General features: G+C 37.8%; 1 long non-coding RNA gene across 1 annotated transcript; it reads right to left on the bottom strand.

The window, feature by feature from the left end:
* Positions 1–359: 359 nt before the first annotated feature.
* On the bottom strand, positions 360–25,200 carry LOC139182212 (uncharacterized). Its single transcript, XR_011565828.1, has 3 exons — positions 19,186–25,200; positions 14,187–14,306; positions 360–2,459 (listed from the first exon to the last, which is right to left on the bottom strand). It is a non-coding gene; the product is annotated as an uncharacterized lncRNA (long non-coding RNA).

The following is a 25,200-nucleotide window of genomic DNA, read 5'->3' as shown; positions in this document are numbered from 1 at the left end:
TATCTAAAAATTTCTTAAGCTATCACCGTTTTGGCAGAGGGAGATGAACTGTGTGTTTTTCTTTAGATAAAGTTTATGATACATAAAAGAGAAAATGACAAATATATAATGACGATATATATCAGGATATGAGAAAAGCATATTTTCTTACAGCTGACATGTTCCTTTATCTTAGAACTATTGACATTGAGAAAGATTATTTAGTGCTAATTATTAAATGTAAGAGTCACTGTTAATTTAAACATTTTAAAGGACACAATAAATTCAAGAACACATATGTTTTTTCATAATATAATTTATTGTAATTCTTTACCAAGCAATGCAATTAAAACCTGTTTTCAATGAACAGAAAACAATAAGAAAATATATATCTCTTTATTATCACTTATTTAGTGTGTAAAAATAGGAGCATGGACTCCTAATTTTGTTTTTCAGCTTCTGTATCAGATTTTCAGTTCAAGATTCCACCAAGAAAATGTATTTACATATAAATAGATCTAACAGTCATTAATGCTGACTTCAAGAATGTAAAATGCTCCTCAGTTTTTCCTTAAAGAGTTTTAAGTATGGCTGTCCCATCTGTTTCAGTGAAAAATTCAATCGAGCTAAAGGGGATAAAGAACAACAACAACAACAAAAAATACTTGACAATGTTCTCTTAATCTATTTTTAGAATATTTGTTTGGGAAAAATAAAATGTTTTATCCCTGATTTTGAAAGTAGTTAGCACAACTGCGTAATCCAAAGGGGCTTCCCAGGTGGCACAGTGGTAAGGAATTCATCTGCCAATGTAGGAGACACAAGAAACGTAGGTTCGATCCCTCAAGAGATGCTAGTTTGATCCCTTGGCCAGGAAGATCCCCTGGAGTAGGAAATGGCAACCTGCTCCAGTAATCTTGCTTGAAAATTCCATGGACAGAAGAGGCTGGCGGGCTACAGTCAATGGGGTCGCAAAGAGGTGGACACAACTGAGCAACTGAGCACACCATTCTGTCCAAAGGCATGTAACACATGTTTAAAAATTCTTAGAACAATGAATTGTGTTTTCTAAGGCAATGGCACCCCACTCCAGTACTCTTGCCTGGAAAATCCCATGGATGGAGGAGCCTGGTAGGCTGCAGTCCATGGGGTCGCTAAGAGTCGGACACGACTGAGTGACTTCACTTTCACTTTTCACTTTCATGCATTGGAGAAGGAAATGGCAACCCACTCCAGTGTTCTTGCCTGGAGAATCCCAGGGACAGGGGAGCCTGGTGGGCTGCCGTCTATGGGGTCGCACAGAGTCAGACACGACTGAAGTGACTTAGCAGTAGCAGTAGTAATAGATTTACTTCATTTTATTTTGCTGCTGATGCATTACATTTGGCAGTTAGGATCCCTGTGGATGGAGGTATAATAAATAATAATATTTCTTTGCTTTTCAGGGTATTTATGGCACAATGATAAATTTCATCTTTCCCAGAATGGTAAGTAAAGAGCTCTTTCTATATTTGATAGCACTGAACACAAACAAGAAAAAGTGAATTGCTATAATAGAAGTGGAGTATCATTTGCTAAATGTGTTGAATTATCGGATAATTATAAGGTAGCATATACTCCTCAAATAAATGGATACCACATTCAAATTCTATGAGCATTCCAAAATACTCACCAAAATATGCTACAGGGCTCTTCAGAGGGAATCTAAGGTTTTTGTTTTCTCTGTTGGATTGCATTTGAACATAGTGTATTCCGTAGTTTATTTTCTGGGGTAATTTATTTTAAAATATACACAGAAATAGAAATAAATGTGGCTTACATTCTGTGAGAAGAAAGATACATATTGAGAGTGGGTGAGCAAGAGTCCTTTGGAATTTTTACTGTTACATAAAAACTGATTGTAATTTATGTTTGACCAGGGCTTTGCAGCATCTGTGAATTTAAAAATGTTTGTTTTCTAAGAGCATATATCATAACTTCTCCTAGGCAAGCTAGCTACTATATGATTTTGTTTAAACACATAGTTTTGTTGTCTTTCTCTTTTTATTACTTAAAATGGTAATATTTAGTTTTAGTCTTAATCATAATCTCTTTATAATTTAGATAACAATAAAACCAATCTTATTAAAAGGGAAAGGTTAATGTAAAATGATATTTCTTAGTAAGCTATTTCTGTCTCCTATAAAGTTCTTCCCCCAGTGGTTCTTGCATATTACCTATAAAAAGAAGGAATTTCTCACTGTAGAAAAAAACGCCTTGAAATAAACTAATAATCAGAAAGTGCTATGTTAAGTGAAAAAGCAGAGCACATTATAAATACATTATATATTGTGCTTATGTATTGAGGGAAGAGAGAATTGGGATCATACTATAGGCTTAGAAAAAGGACATAAAAGGTTCACAGACAGTGGGAATATGGGTAGTTTGCTGCTGCTGCTGCTGCTAAATAGTCTTCATTTTTTCTTTATTTTCTGAGTTTCCTATAATAAATAGATATTATTCTTATCAGAATAAGAGCATTATTTGAATAGCAGACTGTTCAAAATAGTATACTATTATTAATTAAATGTATATACATAAAGTTGAGGAAATACCTCTGCATCAATTTCATGGCCAAAATGATCTTATACAATTAAAAACAAACAAATAAAAACCTTCCATTTAATCCCATAAGGATGTAAAAATATAAAATGAAGATTAACTGGGTAAAAGTGTACAATAAAATAATTAAATATTTAAAATACAGTTGAAGCTATTACATTTATTAATTTTACTCTAATACAGAAATACTCCTAGAATTCAGGCATATGTATGAAAAAAATACAGTCATTTTTAAACCGAAATAAAAAGATCTGCAGATTCACATTAGTTTTTAGCATATAAGAATTTGGTGTTTTATGAACTTTTTTCAGAAGAAGAAAAGATTAAGGTAGGAAAAGACCAAAACATGAAGGTACAACTTTAAACTCATACTTTAAATCAGTAGATCGTACTGGTTAATATTAGCAGAAAACTTTGATATAAAATCTACAGTGTGATTTACCCACCTACAACCAATTGTCTTTGCATGTAAGTGCAGACTTATTTTAGGTCCAAGATTAAAACAAAATAAAGTATGTTAGCAAAAAGTGTTGCTTTTAACCTTAAATAATGTTAATAAACCATAAGTTAATAGTAAACATAGTAAATAATGCAACTAATCAAATATTTTTGAGATTAAAGACTTCTTCTCAAGGGTATTTGATTATCCATTGTAAAGTCAGCATTAAAATATCATCGTTATTTCTCACAACTTATCTGGAAATAGGCCAATAATTTCAGAAGACAGTTGAGGGAGGGAGAGGTACTCCAGAAAGGATATAGTAGAGTTCACATTAACACGTCCCAGGTCTTCACGTTCATCCTACTTGCTCTCATTTTACATAAAATTATGACAGAACTAGTTCTCTAATTGCCTAGCTCACAAATTGGAAGGCACACTATCAAAGTTGGGAGGGACCAGAGAAGAACTTTCAAATCTATTCACCACCAGTAAGAATTGAGGAATCAAAGATTAGTGGTATGATATTGAGTAAGATATACCATAAACTTGGGTTTAAAACTCCTGATCTGTTAAATCCAACAGTCATACTGGAAAATTTTTAATAAAATCTAAATTCTTTTCCAGCCCTGGAATTTTGCAACAAAATAGTATATCCTTAAACTTACTACACAGAACATGAGATAATACTGGGAGATTTTGAAGTTGTTACAAAGAAAAAGGTTTTAATGATTAAAAGGGTAAATTTCATTCATCTGCAAAATTCACTTATATTGATCTAAATTATATTCTGTTAATGAGGGATTAAATATTTTGATGATATTTTTCCCATAATACCATTTTTAAGATGTATCTAAAATTTTAACCTGAATTTTCTCACTTTGCTTTGAATTATAGTATGTGAGAGAAAATCTAACATCAGCTTCTTCTAAAGAATGGAGGGCCAAATTCATACCTATTTGTATATGGAAATATAGATTTCTATAGGTTTATGCTGCCAGAATGCTAATCTGAAATACTGGTGTTAAATCCCTTCGGTTGTGTTTGACTCTGTGCAAACCCATGGACTATATAGCCCACTAAGCTCCTCTGTCTATGGGATTTTCCAGGCAAGAATACTGGAGTGGGTTGCCATTTCCTTCTCCAGAGCAATCTTCTCAACCCAGGGATCGAACCCATGTCTCTTATGTCTCCTGCACTGGCAGGCAGCTTCTTCACCACTAGTGCCACCTGGGAAGCCCTGAAATACTGGGGGAACCAAAAATTTAAATTTATAATTTTATGTTTTTAATCCACTCTGTAACATCTTTAGCACAATTAACATGACATTTTAGAAAGATGATAAACAAAATCAACCTCTTGCCCATATTCAAGAGCAGAGTCAATGTGAGAAACTATTAAATAAATACATCTGCTAATTCAAAGTATTTCTAAGTGTGCAACTTTAAACAGCCAAAGTTCTGAATTACTACATGAAACGACTTGAAATGTAAACATATATTTTGTTGACATGTATCTGTTAAAACTGAACTTTAAAACAGAATAATTCTTTAATGTTATTAAAAATTTTTAATAGGTTGGAGATAAATGCCAACTATTTATATAAAGCAAATTTATCAGTGTAATTAATCTGTATTTCAAAAAAATAGATCTCCTCTCTCATTCTCAATGAACAAAGATTGAGTACATATTTCTGTGAATAGTCACAGCATCTAATCTTCAATTAACAATAAAATATACTATATTTCTATGGACATTAGTAAAAATTCATAACTTTATTTCATTAATGATAAAAGTTCCATAATGGATTTAACTATAGACAGTAGTCATTTTGCCATTTATTTTTTAAAATTCCACAACAGTTTCCAAAATATCTAATGTCAATTTTTAGGTCAGATTGATAGTAATATTAAAGCATTGTTAATTGACCAACAGGTTGATTACTTTTAACATTTTGAAAGGAGAAAGATGAAAATAGGCCTCTCTTTTTCTTTCAATTAAAATTGCATGCAATTATTCCTGAAGACTATAGATCTCTTTTGGGATTTCCGGTTTCAAACAACTTTTTGGTTCATTTCACAGGAATAATATTCATCTTAATTAGGAAAACAATTGATGGGCTTTTTACAAGAGGGAGTTCACTCTGTGCACTGCTTACTACCACTAGATTATCCTGTTTAAAGAGAAAAAAAGCCCTTCTTTTAAGCAGTTAGTTGAATATATTATCTATTAGTAGCCATTGTCTTTGAAGACAGAATGTTTTTCTTGATGAATGGTTAATCCATTTTACTTTAACCACCAAATTTTCCTAACCACTATTCTAAATTGACTTCTAAAATGTTTTCAAATATGTAAATACCACCAATCAAATATATAGACCAAAATTATTAAATAAATAAAAAAACTCATGTGTGGTATATTACTGAATTGTTTTACACAGGTTATAAGGTTAAAACACTTGCGGAGGGGGGTTCAGGATGGGGAACATGTGTACACCCGTGGCAGATGCATGTTGATGTATGGCAAAACCAATACAATATTGTAAAGTAAAAAATAAATAAATAAATAAACTAAAAAAAATACACTTGCTTCACTAAAAAATTATTTTTTGATATGCAGTAACTAAAAAAATAAAGTTTCAAATACATAATGAGAAGTAACACAAACACTTGAGAAGTAACCACAAATACTTGAGTACCCTGTGAACTTTCAGGCTCTTGACTTCTTTTCTACAATTACTTAATGTCAATTCAAGGTTAAACAATGTTCGAAATTTTCTCTGTCCCTTGTTTTTCCTTGGGATTTTGTCTCATGTATTTGCATCCCTGCTGCTGCCAAGTCGCTTCAGTCGTGTCCTACTCTGTGCGATCCCATAGACGGCCTCCTACCAGGCTCCTCTGTCCCTGGGATTCTCCAGGCAAGAACACTGGAGTGGGTTGCCATTTGCATTCCTAAACATACCATTCTTTGGTTTACATGCCACAGGACTGGAAAAGGTCAGTTTTCATTCCAATCCCAAAGAAAGACAATGCCAAAGAATGCTCAAACTACCACACAATTGCACTCATCTTACATGCTAGTAAAGTAACGCTCAAAATTCTCCAAGCCAGGCTTCAGCAATACGTGAACCGTGAACTTCCAGATGTTCAAGCTGGTTTTAGAAAAGGCAGAGGAACCAGAGACCAAAATGCCAACATCCGCTGGATCATCGACAAAACAAGAGAGTTCCAGAAAAACATCTATTTCTGCTTTATTGACTATGCCAAAGCCTTTGACTGTGTGGATCACAATAAACTGTGGAAAATTCTGAAAGAGATGGGAATACCAGACCACCTGACCTGCCTCTTGAGAAATGTGTATGCAGGTCAGGAAGCAACAGTTAGAACTGGACATGGAACAACAGACTGGTTCCAAATAGGAAAAGGAGTATATCAAGGCTATATCGTCACCCTGCTTATTTAACTTTTATGCAGAGTACATCATGAGAAACAGTGGGCTGAAAGAAACACAAGCTGGAATCAAGATTGCCGGGAGAAATATCAATAACCTCAGATATGCAGATGATACCACCCTTATGGCAGAAAGTGAAGAGGAACTAAAAAGCCTCTTGATGAAAGTGAAAGAGGAGAGTGAAAAAGTTGGCTTAAAGCTCAATATTCAGAAAACTAAGATCATGGAATCTGGTCCCATCACTTCACGGCAGATAGATGGGGAAACAGTGGAAACAGTGTCAGACTATTTTTCTGAGCTCCAAAATCACTGCAGATTGTGATTGCAGCCATGAAATTAAAACACACTTACTCCTTGGAAGGAAAGTTATGACCAACCTAGATAGCATATTCAAAAGCAGAGACATTATTTTGCCAACAAAGGTTCGTCTAGTCAAGGCTATGGTTTTTCCAGTGGTCATGTATGGATGTGAGAGTTGGACTGTGAAGAAAGCTGAGCGCGGAAGAATTGATGCTTTTGAAGTGTGGTGTTGGAGAAGACTCTTGAGAGTCCCTTGGACTGCAAGGAGATCCAACCAGTCCCTTCTAAAGGAGATCAGCCCTGGGTGTTCTTTGGAAGGAATGATGCTAAAGCTGAAACTCCAGTACTTTGGCCACCTCATGCAAAGAGTTGACTCATTGGAAAAGACTCTGATGCTGGGAGGAATTGGGGGCAGGAGGAGAAGGAGACGACAGAGGATGAGATGGCTGGATGGCATCACCGACTCGATGGACATGAATATGAGTGAACTCCCGGAGTTGGTGATGGACAGGGAGGCCTGGCGTGCTGTGATTCATGGGGTCGCAAAGAGTCAGACATGACTGAGCGACTGAACTGAACTGAACTGAATAATATGTAAATGAAAGTGACTTTTCCATTCAAAAGCAAGTCTTGAGATTCAACCATTTATTGCACATAAGTATAATTCATTACTTTAGACTGTTGTATAGTATCCACTCTATGACATAATTTGTTTGTCCTTTTTAATGCTGATGAATTGTGGGATTGCTTCAGTTCTTTGCTTCTGCTTTTTACTATCATACATAGTGCCACTATGAACATTCTTCAGCACGCATAGATGGATAGATACAAAAATTTCTCTAGGTCAAATAGTTCTCATCCTGGAGTGATTTTGCCCCAAGGGAATATTTGGCAATGTGTGGGAACATTCTGGCTTATCATAACTTGAGGTATGGGCTGTCTAGGTGACTAAGCGGTAAAGAATCCACCTGCCAATGCAGGTCCAGGAAGATCCCCTAGAAAAGGAAATGGCAAACCACCTCAGTATTCTTGCCTGAGATTTGGAAAACCCTGCAGTGGCCACAGGATTAGTAAAGGTCAATTTTCGTTCCAATCCCAAAGAAGGACAATACCAAAGAATGTTCAAACTATCATACAGTTGTGCTCATTTCACATTCTAGCAAGTTTATGCTCAAAATCTTCAAGCTAGTTTTCAGCAGTACATGAGCCAAGAAGTTCCAGATGTACAAGCTGGATTTTGAAGCAGCTTAGGAAACAGAGGTCTAATTGCCAACATTTGTTGGATCATGAAGAAAACAAGGAAATTCCAGAAAAGGATCTACTTCTGCTTCATTGAATACGTGAAAGCCTTGGACGGTATGGATCATAACAAACTGTTGGAAATTGCTAATGAGATAGGAGTACCAGATCATCTTACCTATCTCCTGAGAAACCTGTATGCAGATCAAGAAGCAACAGTTAGAACTATACATGGAACAACTGACTGGTTCCAAATTGGGAAAGGAGTATGACAAGGCTGTATATTTTCACCCTGCTTATTGAACTTATATGCAGAGTACATCATGTGAAATGCTGTGCTGGATGAATTGAGCTGGAATCAAGATTGCTAAGAGAAATATCAACAACCTCAGATATGGAGATGATACCACTCTAATGGCAGAAAGTGAAGAAGAGGAACGAAAGAGCCTCTTGTAGAGGGTGAAAGAGGAGAATGAACAAGCTGGTTTGAAACTCAGCATTCAAACTAACATCATGGTATCTGGTCCCATCGTTTCATGGCAATTAGAAGGGGAAATAGTGGAAGTAGTGACAGATTTTACTTCCTTGGACTCCAAAATTACTGTGAACAGTGACTGGAGCCATGAAATTAAAAGACACTTGCTCTTGGAAAGAAAAACTGTGACAAACCTTGACAGCACACTAAAAAGCAGAGACAGCACTTTGCCAACCAAGTTCCATATAGTCAAAGCTATGGTTTTTCCAGTAGTCAGGTATGGATGTGAGAGTTGGACCATAAATAAGGCTGAGCATGGAAGAATTGATGCTTTTGAACTGTGGTGCTGGAAAACTCTTTAAGAGTCCCTTGGACAGCAAGGAGATCAAACCAGTCAATCCTAAAGGAAATCAACCCTGAATACCTATTGGAAGGACTAATGCTGAAGCTGAAGCCCCTATACTTTGGTCACCTGATAAGAAGAGCCAACTCACTGGGAAAGATCCTGATACTGGGAAAGATTGAGGGCAGGAGGAGAAGGGAGAAACAGAGGATGAGATGGTTGGATGGCATCATCGACTCAATGGATATGAGTTTGAGCAAACTCTGGGAGATAGTGGAGGACAGAGGAGCCCGGCATGCTGCAGTCCACAGGGTTACAAAGAGCCAGACAACTTAGTGACTGAACAACTTGGGGTATACTACTGTTTTTTAGTAGGTAGAGACCAAGGATGCTCTAAATATCCTATAAGGTGCAAGACAGCCCCCACAACAAAGAATTATCTGAACTAAAATGCCAGTAGTACAAGATTGAGAAACTTTGCTCTAGAATATATTCTTGAAAATGAAATTGCTGAGTCATAGAGTATGGAAAATTTCATATTTATTGGATAATTGCTAACTGTTGTTCAAAGTATCATTTTATACTCCTACCAAGAGTATAAAGATCAATGCTCCAAAAGATCTGCCTTTTAACACTTAATATAGTCAGATACTTAAAATTTTTATTGATTTTTGTGAAGGAAAAGTAAAAAATTCTCATACTTTCAATTCCTGGAGAAGGAAATGGCAATCCACTCCAGTATTCTTGCCTGGAGAATCCCATAGACAGAGGATTCTGGCAGGGTACAGTCCATGGGGTCACAAGAGTTGGACATAATTTAGTGACTAAACCACCACTACTTCAATTCCTTGACTACTTTGAACATTTCAACGTTAAATTGTAGGTTTTTTATGGTTATCCTCTATCAAGTTAAGACATTTTATTCTTAATTTCCTTTTTTAAAAATCTTTGAGGATATTTAATTTTACTACGTGTTATTTCTTACATTAATTTAGAGGAAAATATGAGTTTTATTACAAAGGGTTGCTAAGACCTGAAATATCTCTCACCCTAAGGTTGTTTGCTGAGTGAGGTGAACATGAATTTCATGTCTTTTCTGGCACAAAGGAAAAGTGATGAAACCCAGCATTCAGTGCTAGAATGCAATATAGATATGCCCTCATCAGTAACCTGATCTACAAATAAAACCATCCCATGGAGGGCTGCAAGGAAAACTGCAAGTCTTAAATGCGTTAAAAAAAAAAAAAAAAAGAATTCTCCCTTGAAAATTTATAATCAGAAACTAACATTACTGTGTTCCCAGTAAGAAGTTTATAATCTCGTCTAAAGACTGAAAGATAAGAAATTAAGTTTAAACCTGTCCCTAGATATGCCTTTTGTGCCCATCAGAATCAAAAGAAAATCTCCTCTGGAGAGCCTAACTTTACTCCATGCTGCTGAGAATTTTTACAGAAAAAAAATTCCTTAAGTACAAACCCACAACTAGAAATCACAAAGACACTGTAAAACAATCAAAATCAAAAGCAGTGAAAGATAAACAAATAGGAATCAGATTTAAAAAAAAAAAGATAAAAAGCAGAATCAGACCCACAGAGACTTCAAGTATTGAAATTGCCATTTTCATTCTTTCTTGTCCTGTTCTCTTTTATTCCTGTTGCCCAAAAAACTACCTCCAAAAATCAAAATTTTTTAGAATTTAATTTCTGCAAAATAACATGTACAGCCTCCTATAAACTTAGAAATTAATAATATCACTAAGTTTAACTTGTTAAGCTAAACCTAGTTATACTGAGATGGAATTTGGTCTTGACATTCATGTTTCAAACTATAAGAACTGCAGTGAATAAATAAATAAATAAGAGTATAAATAAGAATATTTTAGTCAAATGAACAAGTATCATTGTAAATACTGTAGTAGGTTAAAATAATATATTGCTGGCTATAATATAGAAATTTTTTGTCTTTGTTTTTTTAAATAGATTTCCTTTAGCTAAATACTCAAACTGATAGACAGATTATAAACTTTTATTTGTGCAGCATATTTCCACAACACCGTGAGGCTGGTAGAATCCTAGCTCCCTGATGAGGGATTGAACCTGGGCCTTTCACAGTGAAAGCACTGATTCCCAAGTACTGGCCCACCAAAGAATTCCCAAATATAGTGTTTCTTTTTCAACAAGCTTCAAATATCTTTACATTTGGGTTTTGAAATTTTTAAAAAAGGATTTGTTTTCTCACTTAACCTTGCACACTGATTGGTCTCACGTTGGGCGCGTGGCCAAAGCTGAGCCAGTCATTGTCTGTCCTGGTACTTTTATGAACTGGAATCACAAAACAGACTCCCAGGCAGAGAGAGAATTTATCACTTGATGAACCCCAGGGAAGACTGATTCTGCACCTTAATTCCGTTATTAAACTTTCTAGGGATCTATGAACCAGTAAATTACCTTTGCTGAAGCTTGAGTTGTTTCTGTAACTTGCAACCAAAATAGTCCTAATACCCTTATATAAAGAAAATTAAATTCTGAGATGGTTTTCCTGCATGCTGATAGTCATAGGAGGCAATGATTGAATAATACTTTTAATACCTTTTTCATCATAAGGGAAGGGAATTGGGAAGAGTTCCTGAGTGAATTTTTTTGAAGCCCTACCTGGATCAGAGCATACCTCTCTCCTCTGATTTATTCCAACACAGGTCAAAGTAAAGATCAGTTCAGTCCAGTTCAGTTGCTCAGTTGTGTCCAACTCTTTGTGATCCCATGAAGGCCTCCCTGTCCATCACCAACTCCCAGAGTTCACTCAAACTCATGTCCATCGAGTCCGTGATGCCATCCAGCCATCTCATCCTCTGTTGTCCCCTTCTCCTCCTGCCCTCAATCCCTCCCAGCATCAGGGTCTTTTTTAATGAGGCAACTCTTCACATCAGATGGCCAAAGTATTGGAGTTTCAGCTTTAGCATCAGTCCTTCCAATGAACACCCAGGACTGATCTCCTTTAAGATTATTTCTTATGACAAGGTTTAGGGACCACTACTATATATACAAACTTCTGGAATCTAGAGAGCTTCCATCAGGAAGTCACTTCTGGTTGTAATGTTACTTTCCAGTTACTTTCTACCTGAGATTTTACATGGCCTGAATGGAAGAGGAAAGGACTGAAATTTAAGGGATGAGTATAACAATTACTGAGCATTTTATACTATGTTAAGGACCTGGCTGGTGTGTTTTATTTTTAGTTGTTAAGGGCTGCAATGTGTCCCTCCCAAATTCACGTGTTGAAGTTCAAACTCCCTGGGATTCAAAACATGAATATATTTGCAGATACTCTTTAAATGTTATTAAGGTTAAATGAGATCATTGGGAGAAAGCCCTAAACCAATAAGACTGCTATCCTTTTAAGAAGAGATTAAGTTCCAGACACACAGAGGAAGACGACATGAAGACACAGAGAGAAGATGGCCATCTACAAACCTGGGAGAGCTCTCAGAAGAAATAACCCTGTCTCTCAAATCTACCCATAAAATTTCTTTCAAATGTTGCTCTACTCTTTGTTTTCATTATTACCACCTTAATTAAGGCTATGTTTTTCTTATTTGAAATATTCAAATAACTATCAGTTCCTCATTTTCATCTTCTAATTCAAACATTCATAGTCACACTAGCAAAGTCACTAGATTGTGGATTTGTTGAGAATGAAGTTTGCTCTGTACTCTTTTCTTATCTGCCGTATATAATTTATGATTCCTAAACCCAGCTGTGCATCAGAACTTGGGTGGCATTTTTTAATAGTCTGGTGTCTCAGACTATATCTGTTGAATCAGAATCTACAGGCTTGTGGGCTAGAAATTGGTATTTTTTGTGTTCCTAAGTTGATCATGTAAGTAATGGGCAATTATTACTTTTATTCACCCTTTTTACTAACAATGCTATAACAGCTTCCTCAAAACTTTCTACCTCGACCTTTTTCCTATATTTCTCGCTGTGCCTTCCATTATCAAGATGTGTTTTGAATAATAAATCTACTTACGCTTTTTTAAAGTAAAATGGTTATTCGTTTACACTGATGATGCATTTCAAGAATTTTCTTGTTGAAGGCCTATATCTATCGTATGTTGTGTCCATATCCTGAGAAGCTACAGAAAAAGTGAGGAAAATACTTTAATATGTAAAACAATAAAAATAAATGAAGCCTATCTAATCTGTTCACTGTGAAACTGATTAAGTAGGTCTTAACACTAGGATGTTCCCGTCAATACTGCCTCCAACTATATGAAAGAGTTGGCAGAAACGCTGACTTCTCTTGTAGTTATTTTGTGGCCTGGCTCTGTTCATATTGATACAAATTGTGTGGTAGGAACACAGAGGAAAAGCGGGTTTAGGGTTCACCCTGGCAAAGGAGGAAGTAATGTCTCAAATTCTTTTCTAGTCCTCCACGTGTGCTCAGTTGCTTTAGTCAAGTCTGACTCTGCAACCCCATGGACTGTAGCCCACCAGGTTTCTCTGTCCATGAGATTCTCCAGGCAACAGTACTGAAGTGGGCTGCCCTGTCTGCCTCCTGGGGATTTTCCTGACTCAGGGATGGAACCTGCGTCTCTTACATTGGCATTGTTCTTTACCACTAGCGCCACCTGGCAAGTCCCTAGTTCTCCATATTGTAAGCTTAATTTATACACCTATCATACAGAAGGGCTCTGCAAGTGGTGTGCTAGTGGTAAAGAACTAGCCAATGCAGGAAACCTCATAGGTGCTGGTTTGATCCCTGGGTGGGAAAGATCCCCTAGAGAGGGAAATGTTAACCTACTCCAGTATTCTTGTCTGGAGAATTCCATGGACAGAGGAGCCTGACAGGCTACAGTCTGTAGGATCACACAATATCAAGTGATCTAGCTCATAGCACATATCATATGGAAAAACTTGACAACTTTGTACTCTGAATGGAAAAATCTACTGCTTTTCTTAAACAAAAAGAACAGCTTCAAGACCTAAAGCAGTGGCTCTTTGTATCTACTCACAGACAGAAAACATGAATCTAGAAAAAGATAACCAATTATGGCAATCAGTTCAGTTCAGTTGTCGCTCAGTCGTGTCCGACTCTTTGCACTGACTCTTAGAGACAAACTCTGCTATTAGTCTATACTTAAAATCAAAGGCACTCTCTCTAACCATCCTTAGACAACAAAAGAAAAACTTGCTGAATGTATCAGCCAAATTGATTAATTCTACTGATGTTTGTTTTGTGTCTATTATATCAACCATCATATAAGTAGATTAAAACAGACATGATTCCTGACTTTCTGAAGTTTTCAGTTAATAGACGTACTGGTTTAAAAGAAAAAAAAAAAAAAAAAGAGGGATACTTACAGGAGCCTGGAATGGAGTTAGTGAGGTAAAGTGTATGAGAAGAGATCATGCCCAAACCAAACTTCGTAGAGGGACCACTTATTTTCTATTCAGATGTCAACAGCTGGGAGTACCTTGGAACTTGAACAAACAAATGAGCATGACCTTTTTCAGTAGAATATTTGCAACCTGTGTATACTTTGCAAAAAGGCTGGTACAAAAAATAATATTATCCATGGTCTACTTTCTCTGTTCTAAATGTATAATTTCTGCATTCATTACACAAATATTTTATTCAAAGTATTTATAAAATTAGACCATTTAAGCAGACTTAAAGACCTCAATATGAACTGATATATTAACCAACTACCTAGTCCTTGACTTATTTTTTCCTGGTTTATGTGTCTAACTCTACATATGAACATCACTGGATGGTCAATATTGAAATCAGATTGATTATATTCTTTGCAGTCAAAGAGGTAGAATCTCTATACAGTCAGCAAAAACAAGACTGGGAGCTGACTGTGGCTGAGATCATGAACTCTTTATTGCAAAATTCAGTCTTAAATTGAAGAAAGTAGTGAAAACCACTAGACCATCCAGATCAAATCAGATCAGATCAGTCACTCAGTCGTGTCCGACTCTTTGTGACTCCATGAATTGCAGCACACCAGGCCTCCCTGTCCATCACCATCTCCCAGAGTTCACTCAGACTCACGTCCATCGAGTCAGTGATGCCATCCAGCCATCTCATCCTCTGTTGTCCCCTTCTCCTCTTGCCCCTAATCCCTCCCAGCATCAGAGTCTTTTCCAATGAGTCAGCTCTTCGCATGAGGTGGCCAATGTACTGGAGTTTCAGCTTTAGCATCATTCCTTCCAAAGAAATCCCAGGGCTGATCTCCTTTAGAATGGACTGGTTGGATCTCCTTGCAGTCCAAGGGTCTCTCAAGAGTCTTCTCCAACACCACAGTTCAAAGGCATCAATTCTTCGGCGCTCAGCCTTCTTCACAGTCCAACTCTCACATCCATACATGACCTCAGGAAAAACCATAGCCTTGACTAGATGAACCTTTGTTGGCAAAGTAATGTCTCTGCTTTTGAATATGCTATCTAGGTTGGTATGACCTAAATCAAAACCTTTACGATTATACAGTGGAAGTGACAAATAGGTTCAAGGGGTTAGATCTGATACACAGCCTGAAAAATTATGGATGGAGGTTCATGACATTGTACAGCAGGAAGGGATCAAGACCATCCCCCCAAAAAAGAAAGGCAAAATGGTTGTCTGAGGAGGCCTTACAAATAGCTGAGAAAAGAAGAGAAGCTAAAGGCAAAGGAGAAAAGGAAAGATATAACCATTTGAATGCAGAGTTCCAAAGAATAGCAAGGAAAGATAAGAAAGCCTTCCTCAGTGATCAATGCAAAGAAATAGAGGAAAACAATAGAATGGGAAAGACTAGAGATCTCTTCAAGAAAATTAGAGATACCAAGGGAACATTTCATGCAAAGAAGAACATGATAAAGGACAAAAATGCTATGGGCCTCACAGAAGCAGAAGATATTAAGAAGAGGTGGCAAGTATACACAGAAGAATTATACAAAAAAGATCTTCATGACCCAGATAACCATGATGGTGTGATCGCTGGACTAGAGCAAGACATCCTAGAATGAGAAGACAAGTGGGCCTTAGGAAGCATCACTATGAACAAAGCTAGTGGAGGTGATGAAATTCAAGTTGAGCTATTTCAAATTCTAAAAGATGATGTTGTGAAGGAACTGCACTCAAAGAGCCAGCAAATCTGGAAAACTCAGCAGTGGCCACAGGACTGTAAAAGGTCAGTTTTCATTCCAATCCCTAAGAAAGGCAATGCCAAAGAATGCTCAAACTACTGCACATTTGCACTCATCTTAACACAAGCAAAATAATGCTCAAAATTCTCCAAGCCAGGCTTCAACAATACATGAACTGTGAACTTCCAGATGTTCAAGCTGGTTTTAGAAAAGACAGAGGAACCAGAGATCAAATTGCTAACATCCACTGGATCATCAAAAAAGCCAGAGAGTTCCAGAAAAACATTTACTTCTGTTTTATTGACTACACCAAAGCCTTTGACTGTGTGAATCACAAGAAACTGGAAAATTCTTCAAGAGATGGTAATACCAGACCACCTGACCTGTCTCCTGAGAAATTTGTATTCAGGTCAAGGAGCAACAGTTAGAACTGGACATGGAACAACAGACTGGTTCCAAATCAGGAAAGGAGTACATCAAGGCTGTATATTGTCACCCTGCTTATTTAACTTATATGCAGAGTACGCCATGTGCAATGCCGAGCTGGCTGAAGCACAAGCTGGAATCAAGATTGCCAGGAGAAATATCAATAACCTCAGATACGCAGATGACACCACCCTTATTGCATAAAACAAAGAAGAACTAAGAAGCCTCTTGTTGAAAGTGAAAGAGGAGTGTGAGAAAGTTGGCTGAAAGCTCAACATTCAGAAAACGAAGATCATGGCATCTGGTCCCATCACTTCATGGCAAATAGATGGGGAAACAGTGGAAACAGTGTCAGACTTTACTTTTTTGGGCTCCAAAATCACTGCAGATGGTGACTGCAGCCATGAAATTAAAAGACGCTCACTCCTTGGAAGAAAAGTTATGACCAACCTAGATAGCATATTGAAAAGCAGAGACATTACTTTGCTAACAAAAGTCCGTCTAGTCAAGGCTATGGTTTTTCCAGTAGTCATGTATGGATGTGAGAGTTGGACTGTGAAGAAAGCTGAGCGCCGAAGAATTGATGCTTTAGAATGTGGTGTTGGAGAAGACTCTTCAGAGTCCCTTGGACTGCAAGGAGATCGAACCAGTCCATTCTGAAGATCAGCCCTGGGATTTCTTTGGAAGGAATGATGCTAAAGCTGAAACTCCAATACTTTGGCCACCTCATGCGAAGAGTTGACTCATTGGAAAAGACTCTGATGCTGGGAAGGATTGGGGGCAAGAGGAAAAGTGGACGACAGAGGATGAGATGGCTGGATGGCATCACTGACTCGATGGACGTGAGTTTGAGTGAACTCTGGGAGATGGTGATGGACAGGGAGGCCTGGTGTGCTGCAATTCATGGGGTCGCAAAGAGTCGGACATGACTGAATGACTGAACTGAACTGATGATGATTTAATGAGTGAATGTATATAAATACTGAGTACATGATCCCTATTAAGCACTCAATAAATGTTGCCTGTGTTGTAATCCCTTTACTTGTTGTGTTTTTCCAGTTTTAGCCAGTGTCTAGTGGTCTGATTTTATTCATTAAAAAAATATATATTGAATAGGGCTTGGTTCATACAAGGCCTGGATATACTATACTAAACAAATCAAAGTCCTTGCACTCATAGAGCTTACATCCTAATACAGGAGAAAGAAGTAGCTGAAATATGTAAAATAATGGCAGCCAGTGATTAGAGGAATCAAAATTTTAAGGGTTAGAGGATGTCAGAGGGAATTATTTTAGGAAGTGTGGTCTGGGTCCTCTCTGAAGAGGTGACATACAAGCAGAGATATGAATGAACCAGCAGGGAAGAAACATAAAGGAGTAAAGACATTTTGCTTTCTCTAGTTCATGAATGATTTTTACTTTTTCAACTTTAGAAAATAGGCCTCCTCCTGTATGAATTTTATACCTCATTTCATGCTAAGGAGATCATTTTTGGTTCTCTTTAGCCTTTTTCACAAGCCCCAGCTTATTTTGTGCTTTAGTCTTGCTGATGTTATTTTTATGGGTCTATGCTACTCTCTAATATCTGTGCTTGATTTCATGTCCCTTTTTACCACCTTTTGCACATGCTGTTTGAAATTCAGAGCCTGACAGTAGGTCCCTGTGCAGCATACTGGTTTCTCTAGTTTCCTCCTCATTTTCTTGCTCATTAGAATCATTTGTGTTTGTATATGCAGAACACTGCTTACATCAAACACCAAGAGCGCATGGCTGCTTTTTCCCAAGGTCCCAATCTTTTCCATTTTACCTACTGGTTTCTGTCAGAATTGGGTCCAGAGTAGAGTTCCCCTTACTACTTACTCTGCCTTCTGGGAAATGAAATTACCAGCAAGGCTGGTCAAGAAATTGTCAGTGTTTTACCTTCAGAAGAATGAAGGTTTCTATAGATACTTTGAGACTAATATCCCTAACACTAGGATGTGTTGCTCCCTGATAATTTTCTGGTCTGTACTAGAAAAGCATCCTTCTGGCTGAGAAGTCTGTAACACAGTCATGTAATGCTATTTCTTCTCTGTGTCTCCTCATTTTATGTTCGTCTAGATTTTTCTCCAGTGTTCCTCTACCCATTTGAATTTACATGTAGGTTCCTTGCTTCTAACCAGCAAAGATTATTCACCTACATTTTAAATAGCATGATCGAATTTAAAATAAACTGGATTAAAGATTAGATTGTTTATATCCCTAACCTTTGTAGCACCAGGGACCAATCATGGAAAACAATTTTTCCAGAACTGGGAGTGGGGAGGATAATCCAAGAGCATTACATTTATTGTACACTTTATTTCTAATCTGTTGCTGCCACTGATCTCATGGAAGGTGCCAGTATGAGGCCCAGAGCCCTGGGGACACCTGGTTTATATGACCAAACTTTATACCCAGGAAACCAGGAAGTTTTCATACTGTGTTATATTAACAAGCAGAGTGAAATCCTAGAAAACTTTGGAATAGAAAGTAGATTCTATTCTAATGAAGCCATATACTAGCTTGCAGATTTGTTGCAGGAAGGGGGACCCCTTCCAGGGCCCGAAACCAGGCTCTTGTCTAACACTTGGAAATGAATTGTCCGAGGAGACACATGTGCTGACAGAGCAAGAGATTTCATTGGGAAGGGGCACCCGGGTGGAGAGCAGTAGGGTAAGGGAACCCAGGAGAACTGCTCTGCCATGTGGGTTATGGTGATGGATTAGTTTCCGGGTTGTCTTTAGCCAATCATCTGACTCAGAGTCCTTCCTGGTGGTGCATACCTTGTTCAGCCAAGATGGATGCCAGAGAGGAGGATTCTGGGAGGTGGTTGGACCTGTGGTGTCTCCTTTTGACCTTTCCCGAACTCTTCCAGTTGGTGGAGGCTTATTAGTTCTGTGTTCCTTTCCAGGATCTCCTGTCATAAAACAACTTATGCAAATGGTTACTATGGTGCCTGGCCAGGGTGGAAGGTTTCAATCAGTGTGTTTCCCCTAACAGCTCCCCCCTAAGAGACTTCATACTCAAGATACTTCTTGGGAATTGGGGCGGAGGTCTCTTTCTTCCGTAACTTCTTCCTGCTGTGCATGGGTGTAGGCCTGCCTAGAAGAGCAGAAGTCTCTCTCTACCTGATATCAGTTTATTTCAGTTCAGTCGCTCAGTCGTGTCCGACTCTTTGCAACCCCATGAATCGCAGCACGCCAGGCCTCCCTGTCTATCACCAACTCCCGGAGTTTGCTCAGACTCACAGTCAATGTATTTTTTTGTCTGAAACCAGCATTCACCCTTGTAATAACAGCAATTTAGTTCAAAACTGTTGGCTCCTCTCAGAGATGAAATAGACAGGGGCCAAACAGGAAACCTAACAGAATGGTCTTCACTGGTCCCCAGAAACAGGAGGCAACATTTGGGGTGAGGGCTGCAGGGTCTGTGACTTTTTTTTTTTTTGGTTGGTGGTGAGGCAACAGAGCTGAGCTCCAGGAATCTTGTGTTTAGTCTGAAGTTACCATCATCCACCTGGGTGGGGGCTCCAGTTCTGTAGAAGAACTCAAAGACATTGTTATGCATATTTGAGTAGGAACCAGGACCCTGTCTGGAGGCTGTACTACCATTTGAGTATTTCTCTTGTTTCTGTATCCCCTCTCTTCCCTGATTAGCAATTGTTTGAATCCACCCTTTGGACCTCAGGGAAGGTCTAGGAGGCTGATTGAAGCCTATGTCCTACAGACAAGAAATGGAGAACACACAACAGATCTCTATTTCAGAGCCCCACAGAGTTCTACTTAGTTTAAATTTAGGGAACTAGGCAACTATGACTGTGATAACTTCCTGTGAAAATGGAGCATAGGACTGCTTCAGCTTGGAGTAGAGTATAGTATACTGAATTGGAAGTATTCCTGAGTTTTAAGTTCTAGATCTGAGTCTTGTATGATTAAAATCTCAATCCCTTGGTCTGCCATTTTGGTGTAACAGACCCAATTAGAAGTAGTTGGAGGAGTGATAACTGGAATTTAGTAGACAAATCTCATTTCTTTTTAGAAGAATAGGCCTGAAACCCAGTCTGGACCTGGCACTTCAGGGAGACTTGTAGCCAGGTAGCCAGTTGCCTAGTTTTATAAAAAGTAAGATTGCAGTTACTAGCTTCCAGCAGACATTGTTTTGAGAATGGTGGCATACAAGCCTGACATGACTCAGAAAACTCAAGTGTTCAGCAATACAAGGTCTAATCTGAAAGTACACCTATAGCATCACCCAGTTATTTCCCAGGATGTCTGAACCATAGCTACTCTATTTTGACTTTTAATTGTAAACTTTTCCTTAATAGCCAAAGCAGATTTCACCGTTAATGACGTCAGTGTTTCTCTAGGTATGAGAAGATGCAAGAACTGGGACTCATAAAATCTCCTGAAAATATATAACTATCTGAAGGTCTGTTCTGCCAGTTTTTTTTTTTTTTTTTTCCCAGAGCACAGAGTGCCTCATTCCTGATTTTCACCCCGAACTCCTTTCAGGGGCGTTGAAAGTCGGCAGTTGCAGTGGTCATGATTTAATCTTTGTAGATGTAGATGGCAAGTGTCAGTTTTCAGTTGGCAGAGCCCCTTTTTGCTCATAAACTTGACCATGATTCTGAGGGGGGCATTTCATGACCATTTTATCCCATGGTGCTGAGAATGTCCATTCTCAGGTTTGGCAAAGATTTTGTTCACAGGCCACCCAATGTGCTGTTACTGGACTAGGCCATAACACAGTATCCAAAATTCTCTGGACCACCAGTCTTACTAGCCTCTTGGTCCAGGAAAACATTTCCTCTTGTTGCTTCTTCCCAAATGTAGTGTTACACTATTACCATCATCAATCTCATGTGGAACTATATAGTATCCTATCAGAGGCCTCCGTCACACATTTGGCAGTGTAAGAAACAGCAATTCTGTAAAACAGGTGAAATACAAATAATATAGCCAGCAGCATTAATAAAGTCACAAGTAAGACTTAAGAGCTTCCATTAGATGTATATCTAGGTATACAGTATATCATAGGTCATTGGACTTAGTCTACTCTGTACGAATTTTTATCTTCCAGGGAAATTATATATTGGCACTGTCTATAAGGCACATAGCCCAGTTTTCTAGTGTTACTAGACTGATTATCCTTAGTATGATTTAATTGTTTCCAACATTGAGGAGACTTTAAACCTAAATTACCATAGCCTGGTGTTATCTATATAAATCCATCTCATAATTGTGGGAGATTTTTTCTCCTTTGTTGAAACTTTGCTTGTTGCTCTGATTGAGCTTGAGTAATAGAAGAAAGCTCAAATTTATGGCCAGAGTCAGAGCAGGCATTATTAATTGGCCTGGTGAGAGGATCCCATCTAGTAATATCACAGTGACCTGAATATGACTATAATTTTTTTTAAGTAAATTTTCTCAGGGCCAACCAGTTAGAACCTTGCTTGTAGAAGGCAATGGCACCCCACTCCAGTACTCTTGCCTGGAAAATCCCATGGACGGAGGAGCCTGGAGGGCTGCAGTCCACGGGATCGCTGAGGGTCGGACACGACTGAGCGACTTCACTTTCACTTTTCATTTTCCTGCATTGGAGAAGGAAATGGCAACCCACTCCAGTGTTCTTGCCTGGAGAATCCAAGGGTTGGGGGAGCCTGGTGGGCTGCCGTCTATGGGGTCGCATAGAGTCGGACACGACTGAAGTGACTTAGCAGCAGTAGACAAATTTACCAAGCTAACCCAGAACTAGACACAGGTAATTGGCCACAAACCCAACAATTGGATTGATTTCTAAAACTAGCATAGGATCAGGCCTATGATAGAAAAGCATTTGATTTATATGCAAAGGTCTAAGAAGTCAAGAAAACATTATAAGTGATCATACGAATCAGGTCCAGCATCTCGGGCAAGTTGTCTACCTCTGATGTCATCTTCTCATCCTGGTGTAGAGTAGTTTCTCCTCTGTTTGAGCATCATTTTAAGGTGAGATCAGGTCAGCTGTCTTCTCTATAGACCAATCCAGTGTAGGGGCCTTTGGAAGTGGGAATTAATCTAAAAGTTAATTTCCCTTCAGTTTCGTGCATGCGCTAGTTAAGAGTACCTGATAAAAAAGTCCTTCCATCCAGGTTGGAGATAGTCCCTTAAATTATGTCTTTTTCCAGTTCTGGTTGCAGGTCATGAGGCATCTGATCTTCATCCAAAGATAGATTACTGAGATAAGCTTCAGAAACAAACTTAGGGTGTTCTTTAAGAATTCAATTAAATTTTACATTAATATCACATAACAGCAAAGAACTACCCAAGAAATGAGTCTTACTAGATGCAGACCTCCATTAAAAAACGGGTTTAACATTTTTTGAAATATCTTTTTCTCCCTAAAGTTACCCTCATTTTTATCAAATATAATCAAATTGAGGCTAGTTTGTTTGCAAAATAGGTCTGTTCTCACTAATTTTCATCTGATGATTTATATAATCATAATTGATTATAGACTTTTTATTTTGCTGAAACATTTATAGAGTCTCAGGCTGAACTTTTAAAATAAAACAGGGCTGGGAAATTCACTCCAAAGGCTTATCACAGATTTTGCCTAACAAATCTAGGTGAATTCTTTCCTTTTTAAGGTCTCAAAAATTCCTTGAGATTTTTGTACCTGTTAGTGAGATAACCTTCTTAATTCATTTGCTAAACTTACTGGAAACCTAAGAATTTCCAATTTCTGGAGGAGTCAGATAGAGAGAAAATATAATTGCTTTGTTTATAACGTATAATTTTACCAAGTTCAGTTCAGTTCAGTTCAGTCGCTCAGTCATGTCCGACTCTTTGCAACCCCATGAATCGCAGCACGCCAGGCCTCCCTCTCCATCACCAACTCCCAGAGTTCACTCAAACTCACGTCCATCGAGTCAGTGATGCCATCCAGCCATCTTATCCTCTGTTGTCCCCTTCTCCTCCTGCCCCCAATCCCTCCCAGCATCAGAGTCTTTTCCAATGAGTCAACTCTTTGCATGAGGTGGCCAAAGTACTGGAGTTTCAGCTTTAGCATCATTCCTTCCAAAGAACACCCAGGAGTGATCTCCTTTAGAAGGGACTGGTTGGATCTCCTTGCAGTCCAAGGGACTCTCAAGAGTCTTCTCCAACACCACACTTCAAAAGCATCAATTCTTCGGCGCTCAGCTTTCTTCACAGTCCAACTCTCACATCCATACATGACCACATAGCCTTGACTAGACAGAGCTTTGTTGGCAAAGTAATGTCTCTGCTTTTGAATATGCTATCTAGGTTGGTCATAACTTTTCTTCCAAGGAGTAAGTGTCTTTTAATTTCATGGCTGCAATCACCATCTGCAGTAATTTTGGAGCCCCCAAAAATAAAGTCTGACACTGTCTCCACTGTATTGTCATAATTAATTTGAGAGGAAGGCTTTCCCTACTCCCAGAAAACATTAGATTCAAACCTGTAATTTTTCAGAGAGAAACCATAAAAATTATAAGCATATTTGCTGGTTCATTCAGTCCTTTTGTTAACTTTTGTAAAGTCATCAGGTTTTCCATTAGAATACCAGGACATATGGACAGGGACGCCTGGCGTGCTGCAATTCATGGGGTCGCAAAGAGTCAGACACGACTGAGTGACTGAACTGAACTGAACTGAACCAGGACATATCAGAATGTTAAGAATGCCATATAATTTATAGGATATCTGTATTAGTAATTTTATCATACATTATAATGAGTAGATTTATTACTCATTTGATAATTTTTTAATTTAATTTAACCAACCAAATAAACACAGTTTAATATCTCTCTTTGGGATGTTTCAGGGGCCCTCTGAAGAACCCCAAAGTTAGCTAGAGGTCAAAAATTTCAAAAGAATTCAATGTAGGAAGTTTTATTGAAAAGATCAATTGAAAGGGTTTAGAACATTTGATCAGATTTAGTCAATGGTGATGGGTGTATCATTCAGCTTGTTGATATGTCACAATGAGTGTAAATACCAAGGCTCAAGGTCTAGTGAAAGTCAGCTCCACCATCTTGGACCCAGTTGGCTCTAACCAGTTTTCTTATGGCTGTGTCATTCCTAACAAAATCCATTTATCTAACTAATTGTAATCCAATTTTAGAAAATCCTGATCATTCATAACTCTTTTTAGTATTTTTTTCATACCTTTTTTTTTTTTTTTACTGAAAGCACACTTCCTGCTTTTCTTTAGCAAACAAGAGCTAACTTTTATATTAGCACTTTACAGATTGGTGAGCATAAATACCAGTGATAATTTCTAAAACCCTTGCTTTCTTAAAATATTTTAGGATGGCACCAAACATTATTCATTTATAGTCCCAAATCTCTTTAGTTTTTCCGTAAAAGGAAATCAGTGTTTAGTAGTAAATGTTTCAAAATCTTATTTTATTTGGAAATGACCTAATTATTCAATAGACTTCCAATATTTAGTTTAGCACAACCCTTAGAAATTCAAGTTATGCCAATCTGGAGAGACTATTTTAGACAGATATTCCTAAAGCATAATTATTCATAATAAAGCTTATCTAAAAGCTCATATCTCATTTACTTTTTTATTAGAAGTTTCTTCACTCGAGGTAATTTCCTTGTTGACAAACTTGTAATAGATATGATAATATTTGACTTATATTAAACCTAGGTACAATGAAAATATTTTATTTAATATTAATTACTCTAAGACATGTCTATATCAGATAGGTCAACAAACAAACATTAATATCAGGTACTTAATACTGAATATTTACCAGTTTACATGAACCTGGAATTTATTGT

Source organism: Bos indicus, chromosome 3 (assembly GCF_029378745.1).
Source record: "Bos indicus isolate NIAB-ARS_2022 breed Sahiwal x Tharparkar chromosome 3, NIAB-ARS_B.indTharparkar_mat_pri_1.0, whole genome shotgun sequence".
Lineage (NCBI taxonomy): Eukaryota > Metazoa > Chordata > Mammalia > Artiodactyla > Bovidae > Bos > Bos indicus.
The sequence above is the reverse complement of the archived record's forward strand: the minus strand, read 5'-3'. Positions and strand labels throughout refer to the sequence as shown.